Source organism: Schistocerca cancellata, chromosome 3, assembly GCF_023864275.1.
Source record: "Schistocerca cancellata isolate TAMUIC-IGC-003103 chromosome 3, iqSchCanc2.1, whole genome shotgun sequence".
Classification (NCBI taxonomy): domain Eukaryota; kingdom Metazoa; phylum Arthropoda; class Insecta; order Orthoptera; family Acrididae; genus Schistocerca; species Schistocerca cancellata.
The window spans coordinates 962700723-962721154 of record NC_064628.1 but is presented as its reverse complement, the minus strand read 5'-3'; positions in this window follow the sequence as shown (position 1 = coordinate 962721154).

Sequence of the window (20432 nt, the reverse complement as noted above, 5' to 3'; positions counted from 1 at the left end):
CGAAAAACTGATAGTGAATTGTAACGTTCAGGGCCACCTAATGACGATGGATCACTCAAATTGCGTCCTGATTCAATACATCGTCCTCCAGCCGACTTGTCTCCATGGGTCTATTGCTGCCTCGGGCACCTTATGGCCGTTCTGCTGTGAGTCTAGATTATCGAATGGGACGAAAAACTGTTAGTGAATTGTAACTTTCAGGGCCACCTAATGACGATGGATCACTGAAATTGCGTCCCGACTCAATACATCGTCCTCCAGCAGACTTGTCTCCATGGGTCGATTGCTGCCTCGGGCACCTTATGGCCGTTCTGCTGTGAGTCAAAGATTTTCGAATCGGACGAAAAACTGATAGTGAATTGTAACTTTCAGGGCCACCTAATGACGATGGATCACTCAAATTGCGTCCCGATTCAATACATCGTCCTCCAGCAGACTTGTCTCCATGGGTCTATTGCTGCCTCGGGCACCTTATGGCCGTTCTGCTGTGAGTCAAAGATTTTCGAATCGGACGAAAAACTGATAGTGAATTGTACCGTTCAGGGCCACCTAATGACGATGGATCACTCAAATTGCATCCCGATTCAATACATCGTCCTCGAGCCGACATGTCTCCATGGGTCTTATGCTGCCTTGGCACCTTATGGCCGATCTGCTGTGAGTCAAAGATTTTCGAATCGGACGAAAAACTGATAGTGAATTGTAACGTTCAGGGCCACCTAATGACGATGGATCACTCAAATTGCGTCCCGATTCAATACATTGTCCTCCAGCAGACTGTCTCCATGGGTCTATTGCAGCCTCGGGCACCTTATGGCCGTTCAGCTGTGACAAAGATTTTCGAATCGGACGAAAAACTGATAGTGAATTGTAACGTTCAGGGCCTCCTAATGACGATGGAACACTCAAATTGCGTCCCGATTCAATACATCGTCCTCCAGCCGACTTGTCTCCATGGGTCTATTGCTGCCTCGGGCACCTTATGGCCGTTCTGCTGTGAGTCAAAGATTTTCGAATCGGACGAAAAACTGATAGTGAATTGTAACGTTCAGGGCCTCCTAATGACGATGTAACACTAAAATTGCGTCCCGATTCAATACATCGTCCTCCAGCAGACTTGACTTCATGGGTCTATTGCTGCCTCGGGCACCTTATGGCCGTTCCGCTGTGAGTCAAAGATTTTCGAATCGGACGAAAAACTGATAGTGAATTGTAACGTTCAGGGCCACCTAATGACGATGGATCTCTCAAATTGCGTCCCGATTCAATACATCGTCCTCCAGCCGACTTGACTCCATGGGTCTATAGCTGCCTCGGGCACCTTATGGCCGTTCTGCTGTGAGTCTAGATTATCGAATGGGACAAAAAACTGACAGTGAATTGTAACGTTCAGGGCCTCCTAATGACGATGGATCACTCAAATTGCGTCCCGATTCAATTCATCGTCCTCCAGCAGACTTGTCTCCATGGGTCTATTGCTGCCTCGGGCACCTTATGGCCGTTCTGCTGTGAGTCTAGATTATCGAATGGGACGAAAAACTGATAGTGAATTGTAACGTTCAGGGCCACCTAATGACGATGGATCACTCAAATTGCGTCCCGATTCAATACATCGTCCTATAGCCGACTTGACTCCATGGGTCTATTGCTGCCTCGGGCACCTTATGGCCGTTCTGCTGTGAGTCTAGATTATCGAATGGGACGAAAAACTGATAGTGAATTGTAACGTTCAGGGCCTCCTAATGACGATGGATCACTCAAATTGCGTCCCGATTCAATACATCGTCCCCAGCCAACTTGTCTCCATGGGTCTATTGCTGCCTCGGGCACCTAATGGCCGTTCTGCTGTGAGTCTAGATTATCGAATGGGACGAAAAACTGATAGTGAATTGTAACGTTCAGGGCCACCTAATGACGATGGATCACTCAAATTGCGTCCTGATTCAATACATCGTCCTCCAGCAGACTTCACTTCATGGGTCTATTGCTGCCTCGGGCACCTTATGGCCGTTCTGCTGTGAGTCAAAGATTTTCGAATCGGACGAAAAACTGATAGTGATTTGTAACATTCAGGGCCACCTAATGACGATGGACCACACAAATTGCGTCCCGATTCAGTACATCGTCCACTAGCCGACTTGACTCCATGGGACTATTGCTGCCTCGGGCACCTTATGGCCGTTCTGCTGTGAGTCTAGATTATCGAATGGGACGAAAAACTGTTAGTGAATTGTAACTTTTAGGGCCACCTAATGACGATGGATCACTCAAATTGCGTCCCGATTCAATACTTCGTCCTCCAGCAGACTTGTCTCCATGGGTCGATAGCTGCCTCGGGCACCTTATGGCTGTTCTGCTGTGAGTCAAAGATTTTCGAATCGGACGAAAAACCTGATAGTGATTTGTAAGATTCAGGGCCACCTAATGACGATGGACCACACAAATTGCGTCCCGATTCAGTACATCGTCCATTAGCCGACTTGACTCCATGGGACTATTGCTGCCTCGGGCACCTTATGGTCGTTCTGCTGTGAGTCTAGATTATCGAATGGGACGAAAAACTGATAGTGAATTGTAACGTTCAGGGCCACCTAATGACGATGGATCACTCAAATTGCGTCACGATTCAATACATCGTCCTCCAGCAGACTTGTCTCCATGGGTCTATTGCTGCCTCGCTCACCTTATGGCCGTTCTGCTGTGAGTCAAAGATTTTCGAATCGGACGAAAAACTGATAGTGAATTGTAACTTTCAGGGCCACCTAATGACGATGGATCACTCAAATTGCGTCCCGATTCAATACATCGTCCTCCAGCCGACATGTCTCCATGGGACTATTGCTGCCTTGGCACCTTATGGCCGTTCTGCTGTGAGTCAAAGATTTTCGAATCGGACGAAAAACTGATAGTGAATTGTAACGTTCAGGGCCACCTAATGACGATGGATCACTCAAATTGCGTCCCGATTCAATACATTGTCCTCCAGCAGACTGTCTCCATGGGTCTATTGCAGCCTCGGGCACCTTATGGCCGTTCAGCTGTGACTCAAAGATTTTCGAATCGGACGAAAAACTGATAGTGAATTGTAACGTTAAGGGTCTCCTAATGACGATGGAACACTCAAATTGCGTCCCGATTCAATACATCGTCCTCCAGCCGACTTGTCTCCATGGGTCTATTGTTGCCTCGGGCACCTTATGGCCGTTCTGCTGTGAGTCAAAGATTTTCGAATCGGACGAAAAACTGATAGTGAAGTGTAACGTTCAGGGCCTCCTAATGACGATGGAACACTAAAATTGCGTCCCGATTCAATACATCGTCCTCCAGCAGACTTGCCTTCATGGGTCTATAGCTGCCTCGGGCACCTTATGGCCGTTCCGCTGTGAGTCAAAGATTTTCGAATCGGACGAAAAACTGATAGTGAATTGTAACGTTCAGGGCCACCTAATGACGATGGATCTCTCAAATTGCGTCCCGATTCAATACATCGTCCTCCAGCCGACTTGACTCCATGGGTCTATTGCTGCCTCGGGCACCTTATGGCCGTTCTGCTGTGAGTCTAGATTATCGAATGGGACAAAAAACTGATAGTGAATTGTAACCTTCAAGGCCTCCTAATGACGATGGATCACTCAAATTGCGTCCCGATTCAATACATCGTCCTCCAGCAGACTTGTCTCCATGGGTCTATTGCTGCCTCGGGCACCTTATGGCCGTTCTGCTGTGAGTCTAGATTATCGAATGGGACAAAAAACTGACAGTGAATTGTAACGTTCAGGGCCTCCTAATGACGATGGATCACTCAAATTGCGTCCCGATTCAATACATCGTCCTCCAGCAGACTTGTCTCCATGGGTCTATTGCTGCCTCGGGCACCTTATGGCCGTTCTGCTGTGAGTCTAGATTATCGAATGGGACGAAAAACTGATAGTGAAATGTAACGTTCAGGGCCACCTAATGACGATGGATCACTCAAATTGCGTCCCGATTCAATACATCGTCCTCCAGCCGACTTGACTCCATGGGTCTATTGCTGCCTCGGGCACCTTATGGCCGTTCTGCTGTGAGTCTAGATTATCGAATGGGACGAAAAACTGATAGTGAATTGTAACGTTCAGGGCCTCCTAATGACGATGGATCACTCAAATTGCGTCCCGATTCAATACATCGTCCCCAGCCAACTTGTCTCCATGAGTCTATTGCTGCCTCGGGCACCTAATGGCCGTTCTGCTGTGAGTCTAGATTATCGAATGGGACGAAAAACTGATAGTGAATTGTAACGTTCAGGGCCACCTAATGACGATGGATCACTCAAATTGCGTCCTGATTCAATACATCGTCCTCCAGCAGACTTCACTTCATGGGTCTATTGCTGCCTCGGGCACCTTATGGCCGTTCTGCTGTGAGTCAAAGATTTTCGAATCGGACGAAAAACTGATAGTGATTTGTAACATTCAGGGCCACCTAATGACGATGGACCACACAAATTGCGTCCCGATTCAGAACATCGTCCATTAGCCGACTTGACTCCATGGGACTATTGCTGCCTCGGGCACCTTATGGTCGTTCTGCTGTGAGTCTAGATTATCGAATGGGACGAAAAACTGATAGTGAATTGTAACGTTCAGGGCCACCTAATGACGATGGATCACTCGAATTGCGTCACGATTCAATACATCGTCCTCCAGCAGACTTGTCTCCATGGGTCTATTGCTGCCTCGCTCACCTTATGGCCGTTCTGCTGTGAGTCAAAGATTTTCGAATCGGACGAAAAACTGATAGTGAATTGTAACTTTCAGGGCCACCTAATGACGATGGATCACTCAAATTGCGTCCCGATTCAATACATCGTCCTCCAGCAGACTTGTCTCCATGGGTCTATTGCTGCCTCGGGCACCTTATGGCCGTTCTGCTGTGAGTCAAAGATTTTCGAATCGGACGAAAAACCTATAGTGAATTGTAACGTTCAGGGCCACCTAATGACGATGGATCACTCAAATTGCGTCCCGATTCAATACATCGTCCTCCAGCCGACATGTCTCCATGGGTCTATTGCTGCCTTGGCACCTTATGGCCGTTCTGCTGTGAGTCAAAGATTTTCGAATCGGACGAAAAACTGATAGTGAATTGTAACGTTCAGGGCCACCTAATGACGATGGATCACTCAAATTGCGTCCCGATTCAATACATTGTCCTCCAGCAGACTGTCTCCATGGGTCTATTGCAGCCTCGGGCACCTTATGGCCGTTCAGCTGTGACTCAAAGATTTTCGAATCGGACGAAAAACTGATAGTGAATTGTAACGTTCAGGGTCTCCTAATGACGATGGAACACTCAAATTGCGTCCCGATTCAATACATCGTTCTCCAGCCGACTTGTCTCCATGGGTCTATTGTTGCCTCGGGCACCTTATGGCCGTTCTGCTGTGAGTCAAAGATTTTCGAATCGGACGAAAAACTGATAGTGAAGTGTAACGTTCAGGGCCTCCTAATGACGATGGAACACTAAAATTGCGTCCCGATTCAATACATCGTCCTCCAGCAGACTTGCCTTCATGGGTCTATTGCTGCCTCGGGCACCTTATGGCCGTTCCGCTGTGAGTCAAAGATTTTCGAATCGGACGAAAAACTGATAGTGAATTGTAACGTTCAGGGCCACCTAATGACGATGGATCTCTCAAATTGCGTCCCGATTCAATACATCGTCCTCCAGCCGACTTGACTCCATGGGTCTATTGCTGCCTCGGGCACCTTATGGCCGTTCTGCTGTGAGTCTAGATTATCGAATGGGACAAAAAACTGATAGTGAATTGTAACCTTCAAGGCCTCCTAATGACGATGGATCACTCAAATTGCGTCCCGATTCAATACATCGTCCTCCAGCAGACTTGTCTCCATGGGTCTATTGCTGCCTCGGGCACCTTATGGCCGTTCTGCTGTGAGTCTAGATTATCGAATGGGACAAAAAACTGACAGTGAATTGTAACGTTCAGGGCCTCCTAATGACGATGGATCACTCAAATTGCGTCCCGATTCAATACATCGTCCTCCAGCAGACTTGTCTCCATGGGTCTATTGCTGCCTCGGGCACCTTATGGCCGTTCTGCTGTGAGTCTAGATTATCGAATGGGACGAAAAACTGATAGTGAATTGTAACGTTCAGGGCCACCTAATGACGATGGATCACTCAAATTGCGTCCCGATTCAATACATCGTCCTCCAGCCGACTTGACTCCATGGGTCTATTGCTGCCTCGGGCACCTTATGGCCGTTCTGCTGTGAGTCTAGATTATCGAATGGGACGAAAAACTGATAGTGAATTGTAACGTTCAGGGCCTCCTAATGACGATGGATCACTCAAATTGCGTCCCGATTCAATACATCGTCCCCAGCCAACTTGTCTCCATGGGTCTATTGCTGCCTCGGGCACCTAATGGCCGTTCTGCTGTGAGTCTAGATTATCGAATGGGACGAAAAACTGATAGTGAATTGTAACGTTCAGGGCCACCTAATGACGATGGATCACTCAAATTGCGTCCTGATTCAATACATCGTCCTCCAGCAGACTTCACTTCATGGGTCTATTGCTGCCTCGGGCACCTTATGGCCGTTCTGCTGTGAGTCAAAGATTTTCGAATCGGACGAAAAACTGATAGTGATTTGTAACATTCAGGGCCACCTAATGACGATGGACCACACTAATTGCGTCCCGATTCAGTACATCGTCCACTAGCCGACTTGACTCCATGGGACTATTGCTGCCTCGGGCACCTTATGGCCGTTCTGCTGTGAGTCTAGATTATCGAATGGGACGAAAAACTGTTAGTGAATTGTAACTTTCAGGGCCACCTAATGACGATGGATCACTCAAATTGCGTCCCGATTCAATACATCGTCCTCCAGCAGACTTGTCTCCATGGGTCGATTGCTGCCTCGGGCACCTTATGGCCGTTCTGCTGTGAGTCAAAGATTTTCGAATCGGACGAAAAACCTGATAGTGATTTGTAACATTCAGGGCCACCTAATGACGATGGACCACACAAATTGCGTCCCGATTCAGTACATCGTCCATTAGCCGACTTGACTCCATGCGACTATTGCTGCCTCGGGCACCTTATGGCCGTTCTGCTGTGAGTCTAAATTATCGAATGTGATGAAAAACTGATAGTGAATTGTAACGTTCAGGGCCACCTAATGACGATGGATCACTCAAACTGCGTCCCGATTCAATACATCGTCCTCCAGCAGACTTGTCTCCATGGGTCTATTGCTGCCTCGGGCACCTTATGGCAGTCCTGCTGTGACTCAAAGATTTTCGAATCGGACGAAAAACTGATAGTGAATTGTAACGTTCAGGGCCACCTAATGACGATGGATCACTCAAATTGCGTCCCGATTCAATACATCGTCCTCCAGCCGACATGTCTCCATGGGTCTATTGCTGCCTTGGCACCTTATGGCCGTTCTGCTGTGAGTCAAAGATTTTCGAATCGGACGAAAAACTGATAGTGAATTGTAACGTTCAGGGCCACCTAATGACGATGGATCACTCAAATTGCGTCCCGATTCAATACATTGTCCTCCAGCAGACTGTCTCCATGGGTCTATTGCAGCCTCGGGCACCTTATGGCCGTTCAGCTGTGACTCAAAGATTTTCGAATCGGACGAAAAACTGATAGTGAATTGTAACTTTCAGGGCCTCCTAATGACGATGGAACACTCAAATTGCGTCCCGATTCAATACATCGTCCTCCAGCCGACTTGTCTCCATGGGTCTATTGTTGCCTCGGGCACCTTATGGCCGTTCTGCTGTGAGTCAAAGATTTTCGAATCGGACGAAAAACTGATAGTGAAGTGTAACGTTCAGAGCCACCTAATGACGATGGAACACTAAAATTGCGTCCCGATTCAATACATCGTCCTCCAGCAGACTTGACTTCATGGGTCTATTGCTGCCTCGGGCACCTTATGGCCGTTCCGCTGTGAGTCAAAGATTTTCGAATCGGGCGAAAAACTGATAGTGAATTGTAACGTTCAGGGCCACCTAATGACGATGGATCTCTCAAATTGCGTCCCGATTCAATACATCGTCCTCCAGCCGACTTGACTCCATGGGTCTATTGCTGCCTCGGGCACCTTATGGCCGTTCTGCTGTGAGTCTAGATTATCGAATGGGACAAAAAACTGATAGTGAATTGTAACCTTCAAGGCCTCCTAATGACGATGGATCACTCAAATTGCGTCCCGATTCAATACATCGTCCTCCAGCAGACTTGTCTCCATGGGTCTATTGCTGCCTCGGGCACCTTATGGCCGTTCTGCTGTGAGTCTAGATTATCGAATGGGACAAAAAACTGATAGTGAATTGTAACGTTCAGGGCCTCCTAATGACAATGGATCACTCAAATTGCGTCCCGATTCAATACATAGTCCTCCAGCAGACTTGTCTCCATGGGTTTATTGCTGCCTCGGGCACCTTATGGCCGTTCTGCTGTGAGTCTAGATTATCGAATGGGACGAAAAACTGATAGTGAATTGTAACGTTCAGGGCCACCTAATGACGATGGATCACTCAAATTGCGTCCCGATTCAATACATCGTCCTCCAGCCGACTTGACTCCATGGGACTATTGCTGCCTCGGGCACCTTATGGCCGTTCTGCTGTGAGTCTAGATTATCGAATGGGATAAAAAACTGATAGTGAATTGTAACCTTCAAGGCCTCCTAATGACGATGGATCACTCAAATTGCGTCCCGATTCAATATATCGTCCTCCAGCAGACTTGTTTCCATGGGTGTATTGTTGCCTCGGGCACCTTATAGCCGTTCTGCTGTGAGTCAAAGATTTTCGAATCGGACGAAAAACTGATAGTGAATTGTAACTTTCAGGGCAACCTAATGACGATGGATCACTCAAATTGCGTCCCGATTCAGTATATCGTCCTCGAGCCGACTTGTCTCCATGGGTCTACTGCTGCCTCGGGCACCTTATGGCCGTTCTGCTGTGAGTCAAAGAGTTTCGAATCGGACGAAAAACTGATGGTAAATTGGAACGTTCAGGGCCTCAAATGACGATGGAACACTCAAATTGCGTCCCGATTCAATACATCGTCCTCCAGCGGACTTGTCTCCATTGGTCTATTGCTGCCTCCGGCACCTAATGGCTGTTCTGCTGTGAGTCAAAGACTTTCGAATCGGACGAAAAACTGATAGTGAATTGTAACATTAAGGGCCACCTAATGACGATGGACCACGCAAATTGGGTCCCGATTCAATACATCGTCCTCCAGCCGAGTTGACTCCATGGGTCTATTGCTGCCACGGGCACCTTATGGCCGTTCTGCTGTGAATCTAGATTATCGAATGGGACGAAAAACTGATAGTGAATTGTAACGTTCAGGGCCACCTAATGACGATGGATCACTCAAATTGTGTCCTGATTCAATACATCGTCCTCCAGCCGACTTGTCTCCATGGGTCTATTGCTGCCTCGGGCACCTTATGGCCGTTCTGCTGTGAGTCTAGATTATCGAATGGGACGAAAACCTGCTAGTGAATTGTAACTTTCAGGGCCACCTAATGACGATGGATCACTCAAATTGCGTCCCGATTCAATACATCGTCCTCCAGCAGACTTGTCTCCATGGGTCGATTGCTGCCTCGGGCACCTTATGGCCGTTCTGCTGTGAGTCAAAGATTTTCGAATCGGACGAAAAACCTGATAGTGATTTGTAACATTCAGGGCCACCTAATGACGATGGACCACACAAATTGCGTCCCGATTCAGTACATCGTCCATTAGCCAACTTGACTCCATGGGACTATTGCTGCCTCGGGCACCTTATGGCCGTTCTGCTGTGAGTCTAAATTATCGAATGTGATGAAAAACTGATAGTGAATTGTAACGTTCAGGGCCACCTAATGACGATGGATCACTCAAATTGCGTCCCGATTCAATACATCGTCCTCCAGCAGACTTGTCTCCATGGGTCTATTGCTGCCTCGGGCACGTTATGGCCGTTCTGCTGTGAGTCAAAGATTTTCGAATCGGACGAAAAACTGATAGTGAATTGTAACATTCAGGGCCACCTAATGACGATGGACCACACAAATTGCGTCCCGATTCAGTACGTCGTCCTCCAGCTGACCTGACTCCATGGGTCTATTGCTGCCTCGGGCACCTTATGGTCGTTCTGCTGTGAGTCTAGATTATCGAATGGGACGAAAAACTGATAGTGAATTGTAACGTTCAGGGCCACCTAATGACGATGGATCACTCAAATTGCGTCCCGATTCAATACATCGTCCTCCAGCAGACTTGTCTCCAAGGGTCTATTGCTGCCTCGGGCACCTTATGGCCGTTCTGCTGTGAGTCAAAGATTTTCGAATCGGACGAAAAACCTATAGTGAATTGTAACGTTCAGGGCCACCTAATGACGATGGATCACTCAAATTGCGTCCCGATTCAATACATCGTCCTCCAGCCGACATGTCTCCATGGGTCTATTGCTGCCTTGGCACCTTATGGCCGTTCTGCTGTGAGTCAAAGATTTTCGAATCGGACGAAAAACTGATAGTGAATTGTAACGTTCAGGGCCACCTAATGACGATGGATCACTCAAATTGCGTCCCGATTCAATACATTGTCCTCCAGCAGACTGTCTCCATGGGTCTATTGCAGCCTCGGGCACCTTATGGCCGTTCAGCTGTGACTCAAAGATTTTCGAATCGGACGAAAAACTGATAGTGAATTGTAACGTTCAGGGCCTCCTAATGACGATGGAACACTCAAATTGCGTCCCGATTCAATACATCGTCCTCCAGCCGACTTGTCTCTATGGGTCTATTGTTGCCTCGGGCACCTTATGGCCGTTCTGCTGTGAGTCAAAGATTTTCGAATCGGACGAAAAACTGATAGTGAAGTGTAACGTTCAGGGCCTCCTAATGACGATGGAACACTAAAATTGCGTCCCGATTCAATACATCGTCCTCCAGCAGACTTGACTTCATGGGTCTATTGCTGCCTCGGGCACCTTATGGCCGTTCCGCTGTGAGTCAAAGATTTTCGAATCGGACGAAAAACTGATAGTGAATTGTAACGTTCAGGGCCACCTAATGACGATGGATCTCTCAAATTGCGTCCCGATTCAATACATCGTCCTCCAGCCGACTTGACTCCATGGGTCTATTGCTGCCTCGGGCACCTTATGGCCGTTCTGCTGTGAGTCTAGATTATCGAATGGGACAAAAAACTGATAGTGAATTGTAACCTTCAAGGCCTCCTAATGACGATGGATCACTCAAATTGCGTCCCGATTCAATACATCGTCCTCCAGCAGACTTGTCTCCATGGGTCTATTGCTGCCTCGGGCACCTTATGGCCGTTCTGCTGTGAGTCTAGATTATCAAATGGGACAGAAAACTGATAGTGAATTGTAACGTTCAGGGCCTCCTAATGACGATGGATCACTCAAATTGCGTCCCGATTCAATACATCGTCCTCCAGCAGACTTGTCTCCATGGGTCTATTGCTGCCTCGGGCACCTTATGGCCGTTCTGCTGTGAGTCTAGATTATCGAATGGGACGAAAAACTGATAGTGAATTGTAACGTTCAGGGCCACCTAATGACGATGGATCACTCAAATTGCGTCCTGATTCAATACATCGTCCTCCAGCCGACTTGTCTCCATGGGTCTATTGCTGCCTCGGGCACCTTATGGCCGTTCTGCTGTGAGTCTAGATTATCGAATGGGACGAAAAACTGTTAGTGAATTGTAACTTTCAGGGCCACCTAATGACGAATGATCACTCAAATTGCGTCCCGATTCAATACATCGTCCCCAGCCGACTTGTCTCCATGGGTCGATTGCTGCCTCGGGCACCTTATGGCCGTTCTGCTGTGAGTCAAAGATTTTCGAATCGGACGAAAAACCTGATAGTGATTTGTAACATTCAGGGCCACCTAATGACGATGGACCACACAAATTGCGTCCCGATTCAGTACATCGTCCATTAGCCGACTTGACTCCATGGGACTATTGCTGCCTCGGGCACCTTATGGCCGTTCTGCTGTGAGTCTAAATTATCGAATGTGATGAAAAACTGATAGTGAATTGTAACGTTCAGGGCCACCTAATGACGATGGATCACTCAAATTGCGTCCCGATTCAATACATCGTCCTCCAGCAGACTTGTCTCCATGGGTCTATTGCTGCCTCGGGCACCTTATGGCAGTCCTGCTGTGACTCAAAGATTTTCGAATCGGACGAAAAACTGATAGTGAATTGTAACGTTCAGGGCCTCCTAATGACGATGGAACACTCAAATTGCGTCCCGATTCAATACATCGTCCTCCCGCAGACTTGTCTCCATGGGTCTATTGCTGCCTCGGGCACCTTATGGCCGTTCTGCTGTGAGTCAAAGATTTTCGAATCGGACGAAAAACTGATAGTGAATTGTAACGTTCAGGGCCTCCTAATGACGATGGAACACTCAAATTGCGTCCCGATTCAATACACCATCCTCCAGCCGACTTGTCTCCATGGGTCTATTGCTGCCTCGGGCACCTTATGGCCGTTCTGCTGTGACTCAAAGATTTTCGAATCGGACGAAAAACTGATAGTGAATTGTATCGTTCAGGGCCACCTAATGACGATGGATCACTCAAATTGCGTCCCGATTCAATACATTGTCCTCCAGCAGACTGTCTCCATGGGTCTATAGCAGCCTTGGGCACCTTATGGCCGTTCAGCTGTGACTCAAAGATTTTCGAATCGGACGAAAAACTGATAGTGAATTGTAACGTTCAGGGCCTCCTAATGACGATGGAACACTCAAATTGCGTCCCGATTCAATACACCATCCTCCAGCCGACTTGTCTCCATGGGTCTATTGCTGCCTCGGGCACCTTATGGCCGTTCTGCTGTGAGTCAAAGATTTTCGAATCGGACGAAAATCTGATAGTGAATTGTAACGTTCAGGGCCTCCTAATGACGATGGAACACTAAAATTGCGTCCCGATTCAATACATCGTCCTCCAGCAGACTTGACTTCATGGGTCTATTGCTGCCTCGGGCACCTTATGGCCGTTCCGCTGTGAGTCAAAGATTTTCGAATCGGACGAAAAACTGATAGTGAATTGTAACGTTCAGGGCCACCTAATGACGATGGATCTCTCAAATTGCGTCCCGATTCAATACATCGTCCTCCAGCCGACTTGACTCCATGGGTCTATTGCTGCCTCGGGCACCTTATGGCCGTTCTGCTGTGAGTCTAGATTATCGAATGGGACAAAAAACTGATAGTGAATTGTAACGTTCAGGGCCTCCTAATGACGATGGATCACTCAAATTGCGTCCCGATTCAATACATCGTCCTCCAGCAGACTTGTATCCATGGGTCTATTGCTGCCTCGGGCACCTTATGGCCGATCTGCTGTGAGTCTAGATTATCGAATGGGACGAAAAACTGATAGTGAATTGTAACGTTCAGGGCCACCTAATGACGATGGATCACTCAAATTGCGTCCCGATTCAATACATCGTCCTCCAGCCGACTTGACTCCATGGGACTATTGCTGCCTCGGGCACCTTATGGCCGTTCTGCTGTGAGTCTAGATTATCGAATGGGATAAAAAACTGATAGTGAATTGTAACCTTCAAGGCCTCCTAATGACGATGGATCACTCAAATTGCGTCCCGATTCAATATATCGTCCTCCAGCCGACTTGTCTCCATGGGTCTATTGCTGCCTCGGGCACCTTATGGCCGTTCTGCTGTGAGTCAAAGAGTTTCGAATCGGACGAAAAACTGATGGTAAATTGGAACGTTCAGGGCCTCCTAATGACGATGGAACACTCAAATTGCGTCCCGATTCAATACATCGTCCACTAGCCGACTTGACTCCATGGGACTATTGCTGCCTCGGGCACCTTATGGCCGTTCTGCTGTGAGTCTAGATTATCGAATGGGACGAAAAACTGTTAGTGAATTGTAACTTTCAGGGCCACCTAATGACGATGGATCACTCAAATTGCGTCCCGATTCAATACATCGTCCTCCAGCAGACTTGTCTCCATGGGTCGATTGCTGCCTCGGGCACCTTATGGCCGTTCTGCTGTGACTCAAAGATTTTCGAATCGGTCGAAAAACTGATAGTGAATTGTAACGTTCAGGGCCACCTAATGACGATGGATCACTCAAATTGCGTCCCGATTCAATACATCGTCCTCCAGCCGACATGTCTCCATGGGTCTATTGCTGCCTTGGCACCTTATGGCCGTTCTGCTGTGAGTCAAAGAATTTCGAATCGGACGAAAAACTGATAGTGAATTGTAACGTTCAGGGCCACCTAATGACGATGGATCACTCAAATTGCGTCCCGATTCAATACATTGTCCTCCAGCAGACTGTCTCCATGGGTCTATTGCAGCCTCGGGCACCTTATGGCCGTTCAGCTGTGACTCAAAGATTTTCGAATCGGACGAAAAACTGATAGTGAATTGTAACTTTCAGGGCCTCCTAATGACGATGGAACACTCAAATTGCGTCCCGATTCAATACATCGTCCTCCAGCCGACTTGTCTCCATGGGTCTATTGTTGCCTCGGGCACCTTATGGCCGTTCTGCTGTAAGTCAAAGATTTTCGAATCGGACGAAAAACTGATAGTGAAGTGTAACGTTCAGAGCCACCTAATGACGATGGAACACTAAAATTGCGTCCCGATTCAATACATCGTCCTCCAGCAGACTTGACTTCATGGGTCTATTGCTGCCTCGGGCACCTTATGGCCGTTCCGCTGTGAGTCAAAGATTTTCGAATCGGGCGAAAAACTGATAGTGAATTGTAACGTTCAGGGCCACCTAATGACGATGGATCTCTCAAATTGCGTCCCGATTCAATACATCGTCCTCCAGCCGACTTGACTCCATGGGTCTATTGCTGCCTCGGGCACCTTATGGCCGTTCTGCTGTGAGTCTAGATTATCGAATGGGACAAAAAACTGATAGTGAATTGTAACCTTCAAGGCCTCCTAATGACGATGGATCACTCAAATTGCGTCCCGATTCAATACATCGTCCTCCAGCAGACTTGTCTCCATGGGTCTATTGCTGCCTCGGGCACCTTATGGCCGTTCTGCTGTGAGTCTAGATTATCGAATGGGACAAAAAACTGATAGTGAATTGTAACGTTCAGGGCCTCCTAATGACAATGGATCACTCAAATTGCGTCCCGATTCAATACATAGTCCTCCAGCAGACTTGTCTCCATGGGTTTATTGCTGCCTCGGGCACCTTATGGCCGTTCTGCTGTGAGTCTAGATTATCGAATGGGACGAAAAACTGATAGTGAATTGTAACGTTCAGGGCCACCTAATGACGATGGACCACGCAAATTGGGTCCCGATTCAATACATCGTCCTCCAGCCGAGTTGACTCCATGGGTCTATTGCTGCCACGGGCACCTTATGGCCGTTCTGCTGTGAATCTAGATTATCGAATGGGACGAAAAACTGATAGTGAATTGTAACGTTCAGGGCCACCTAATGACGATGGATCACTCAAATTGTGTCCTGATTCAATACATCGTCCTCCAGCCGACTTGTCTCCATGGGTCTATTGCTGCCTCGGGCACCTTATGGCCGTTCTGCTGTGAGTCTAGATTATCGAATGGGACGAAAACCTGCTAGTGAATTGTAACTTTCAGGGCCACCTAATGACGATGGATCACTCAAATTGCGTCCCGATTCAATACATCGTCCTCCAGCAGACTTGTCTCCATGGGTCGATTGCTGCCTCGGGCACCTTATGGCCGTTCTGCTGTGAGTCAAAGATTTTCGAATCGGACGAAAAACCTGATAGTGATTTGTAACATTCAGGGCCACCTAATGACGATGGACCACACAAATTGCGTCCCGATTCAGTACATCGTCCATTAGCCGACTTGACTCCATGGGACTATTGCTGCCTCGGGCACCTTATGGCCGTTCTGCTGTGAGTCTAAATTATCGAATGTGATGAAAAACTGATAGTGAATTGTAACGTTCAGGGCCACCTAATGACGATGGATCACTCAAATTGCGTCCCGATTCAATACATCGTCCTCCAGCAGACTTGTCTCCATGGGTCTATTGCTGCCTCGGGCACGTTATGGCCGTTCTGCTGTGAGTCAAAGATTTTCGAATCGGACGAAAAACTGATAGTGAATTGTAACATTCAGGGCCACCTAATGACGATGGACCACACAAATTGCGTCCCGATTCAGTACGTCGTCCTCCAGCTGACCTGACTCCATGGGTCTATTGCTGCCTCGGGCACCTTATGGTCGTTCTGCTGTGAGTCTAGATTATCGAATGGGACGAAAAACTGATAGTGAATTGTAACGTTCAGGGCCACCTAATGACGATGGATCACTCAAATTGCGTCCCGATTCAATACATCGTCCTCCAGCAGACTTGTCTCCATGGGTCTATTGCTGCCTCGGGCACCTTATGGCCGTTCTGCTGTGAGTCAAAGATTTTCGAATCGGACGAAAAACTGATAGTGAATTGTAACGTTCAGGGCCACCTAATGACGATGGATCACTCAAATTGCGTCCCGATTCAATACATCGTCCTCCAGCAGACTTGTCTCCATGGGTCTATTGCTGCCTCGGGCACCTTATGGCCGTTCTGCTGTGAGTCAAAGATTTTCGAATCGGACGAAAAACCTATAGTGAATTGTAACGTTCAGGGCCACCTAATGACGATGGATCACTCAAATTGCGTCCCGATTCAATACATCGTCCTCCAGCCGACATGTCTCCATGGGTCTATTGCTGCCTTGGCACCTTATGGCCGTTCTGCTGTGAGTCAAAGATTTTCGAATCGGACGAAAAACTGATAGTGAATTGTAACGTTCAGGGCCACCTAATGACGATGGATCACTCAAATTGCGTCCCGATTCAATACATTGTCCTCCAGCAGACTGTCTCCATGGGTCTATTGCAGCCTCGGGCACCTTATGGCCGTTCAGCTGTGACTCAAAGATTTTCGAATCGGACGAAAAACTGATAGTGAATTGTAACGTTCAGGGCCTCCTAATGACGATGGAACACTCAAATTGCGTCCCGATTCAATACATCGTCCTCCAGCAGACTTGACTTCATGGGTCTATTGCTGCCTCGGGCACCTTATGGCCGTTCCGCTGTGAGTCAAAGATTTTCGAATCGGACGAAAAACTGATAGTGAATTGTAACGTTCAGGGCCACCTAATGACGATGGATCTCTCAAATTGCGTCCCGATTCAATACATCGTCCTCCAGCCGACTTGACTCCATGGGTCTATTGCTGCCTCGGGCACCTTATGGCCGTTCTGCTGTGAGTCTAGATTATCGAATGGGACAAAAAACTGATAGTGAATTGTAACCTTCAAGGCCTCCTAATGACGATGGATCACTCAAATTGCGTCCCGATTCAATACATCGTCCTCCAGCAGACTTGTCTCCATGGGTCTATTGCTGCCTCGGGCACCTTATGGCCGTTCTGCTGTGAGTCTAGATTATCAAATGGGACAGAAAACTGATAGTGAATTGTAACGTTCAGGGCCTCCTAATGACGATGGATCACTCAAATTGCGTCCCGATTCAATACATCGTCCTCCAGCAGACTTGTCTCCATGGGTCTATTGCTGCCTCGGGCACCTTATGGCCGTTCTGCTGTGAGTCTAGATTATCGAATGGGACGAAAAACTGATAGTGAATTGTAACGTTCAGGGCCACCTAATGACGATGGATCACTCAAATTGCGTCCTGATTCAATACATCGTCCTCCAGCCGACTTGTCTCCATGGGTCTATTGCTGCCTCGGGCACCTTATGGCCGTTCTGCTGTGAGTCTAGATTATCGAATGGGACGAAAAACTGTTAGTGAATTGTAACTTTCAGGGCCACCTAATGACGAATGATCACTCAAATTGCGTCCCGATTCAATACATCGTCCCCAGCCGACTTGTCTCCATGGGTCGATTGCTGCCTCGGGCACCTTATGGCCGTTCTGCTGTGAGTCAAAGATTTTCGAATCGGACGAAAAACCTGATAGTGATTTGTAACATTCAGGGCCACCTAATGACGATGGACCACACAAATTGCGTCCCGATTCAGTACATCGTCCATTAGCCGACTTGACTCCATGGGACTATTGCTGCCTCGGGCACCTTATGGCCGTTCTGCTGTGAGTCTAAATTATCGAATGTGATGAAAAACTGATAGTGAATTGTAACGTTCAGGGCCACCTAATGACGATGGATCACTCAAATTGCGTCCCGATTCAATACATCGTCCTCCAGCAGACTTGTCTCCATGGGTCTATTGCTGCCTCGGGCACCTTATGGCAGTCCTGCTGTGACTCAAAGATTTTCGAATCGGACGAAAAACTGATAGTGAATTGTAACGTTCAGGGCCTCCTAATGACGATGGAACACTCAAATTGCGTCCCGATTCAATACATCGTCCTCCCGCAGACTTGTCTCCATGGGTCTATTGCTGCCTCGGGCACCTTATGGCCGTTCTGCTGTGAGTCAAAGATTTTCGAATCGGACGAAAAACTGATAGTGAATTGTAACATTCAGGGCCACCTAATGACGATGGACCACACAAATTGCGTCCCGATTCAGTACATCGTCCTCCAGCCGACCTGACTCCATGGGTCTATTGCTGCCTTGGCACCTTATGGCCGTTCTGCTGTGAGTCAAAGATTTTCGAATCGGACGAAAAACTGATAGTGAATTGTATCGTTCAGGGCCACCTAATGACGATGGATCACTCAAATTGCGTCCCGATTCAATACATTGTCCTCCAGCAGACTGTCTCCATGGGTCTATAGCAGCCTTGGGCACCTTATGGCCGTTCAGCTGTGAGTCAAAGATTTTCGAATCGGACGAAAAACTGATAGTGAATTGTAACGTTCAGGGCCACCTAATGACGATGGATCTCTCAAATTGCGTCCCGATTCAATACATCGTCCTCCAGCCGACTTGACTCCATGGGTCTATTGCTGCCTCGGGCACCTTATGGCCGTTCTGCTGTGAGTCTAGATTATCGAATGGGACAAAAAACTGATAGTGAATTGTAACGTTCAGGGCCTCCTAATGACGATGGATCACTCAAATTGCGTCCCGATTCAATACATCGTCCTCCAGCAGACTTGTATCCATGGGTCTATTGCTGCCTCGGGCACCTTATGGCCGATCTGCTGTGAGTCTAGATTATCGAATGGGACGAAAAACTGATAGTGAATTGTAACGTTCAGGGCCACCTAATGACGATGGATCACTCAAATTGCGTCCCGATTCAATACATCGTCCTCCAGCCGACTTGACTCCATGGGACTATTGCTGCCTCGGGCACCTTATGGCCGTTCTGCTGTGAGTCTAGATTATCGAATGGGATAAAAAACTGATAGTGAATTGTAACCTTCAAGGCCTCCTAATGACGATGGATCACTCAAATTGCGTCCCGATTCAATATATCGTCCTCCAGCCGACTTGTCTCCATGGGTCTATTGCTGCCTCGGGCACCTTATGGCCGTTCTGCTGTGAGTCAAAGAGTTTCGAATCGGACGAAAAACTGATGGTAAATTGGAACGTTCAGGGCCTCCTAATGACGATGGAACACTCAAATTGCGTCCCGATTCAATACATCGTCCTCCAGCGGACTTGTCTCCATTGGTCTATTGCTGCCTCCGGCACCTAATGGCTGTTCTGCTGTGAGTCAAAGACTTTCGAATCGGACGAAAAACTGATAGTGAATTGTAACATTCAGGGCCACCTAATGACGATGGACCACGCAAATTGGGTCCCGATTCAATACATCGTCCTCCAGCCGAGTTGACTCCATGGGTCTATTGATGCCACGGGCACCTTATGGCCGTTCTGCTGTGAATCTAGATTATCGAATGGGACGAAAAACTGATAGTGAATTGTAACGTTCAGGGCCACCTAATGACGATGGATCACTCAAATTGCGTCCTGATTCATTACATCGTCCTCCAGCCGACTTGTCTCCATGGGTCTATTGCTGCCTCGGGCACCTTATGGCCGTTCTGCTGAGAGTCTAGATTATCGAATGGGACGAAAAACTGTTAGTTAATTGTAACTTTCAGGGCCTCCTAATGACGATGGATCACTCAAATTGCGTCCCGATTCAATACATCGTCCTCCAGCAGACTTGTCTCCATGGGTCTATTGCTGCCTCGGGCACCTTATGGCCGTTCTGCTGTGACTCAAAGATTTTCGAATCGGACGAAAAACTGATAGTGAATTGTAACTTTCAGGGCCACCTAATGACGATGGATCACTCAAATTGCGTCCCGATTCAATACATCGTCCTCCAGCAGACTTGTCTCCATGGGTCTATTGCTGCCTCGGGCACCTTATGGCCGTTCTGCTGTGAGTCAAA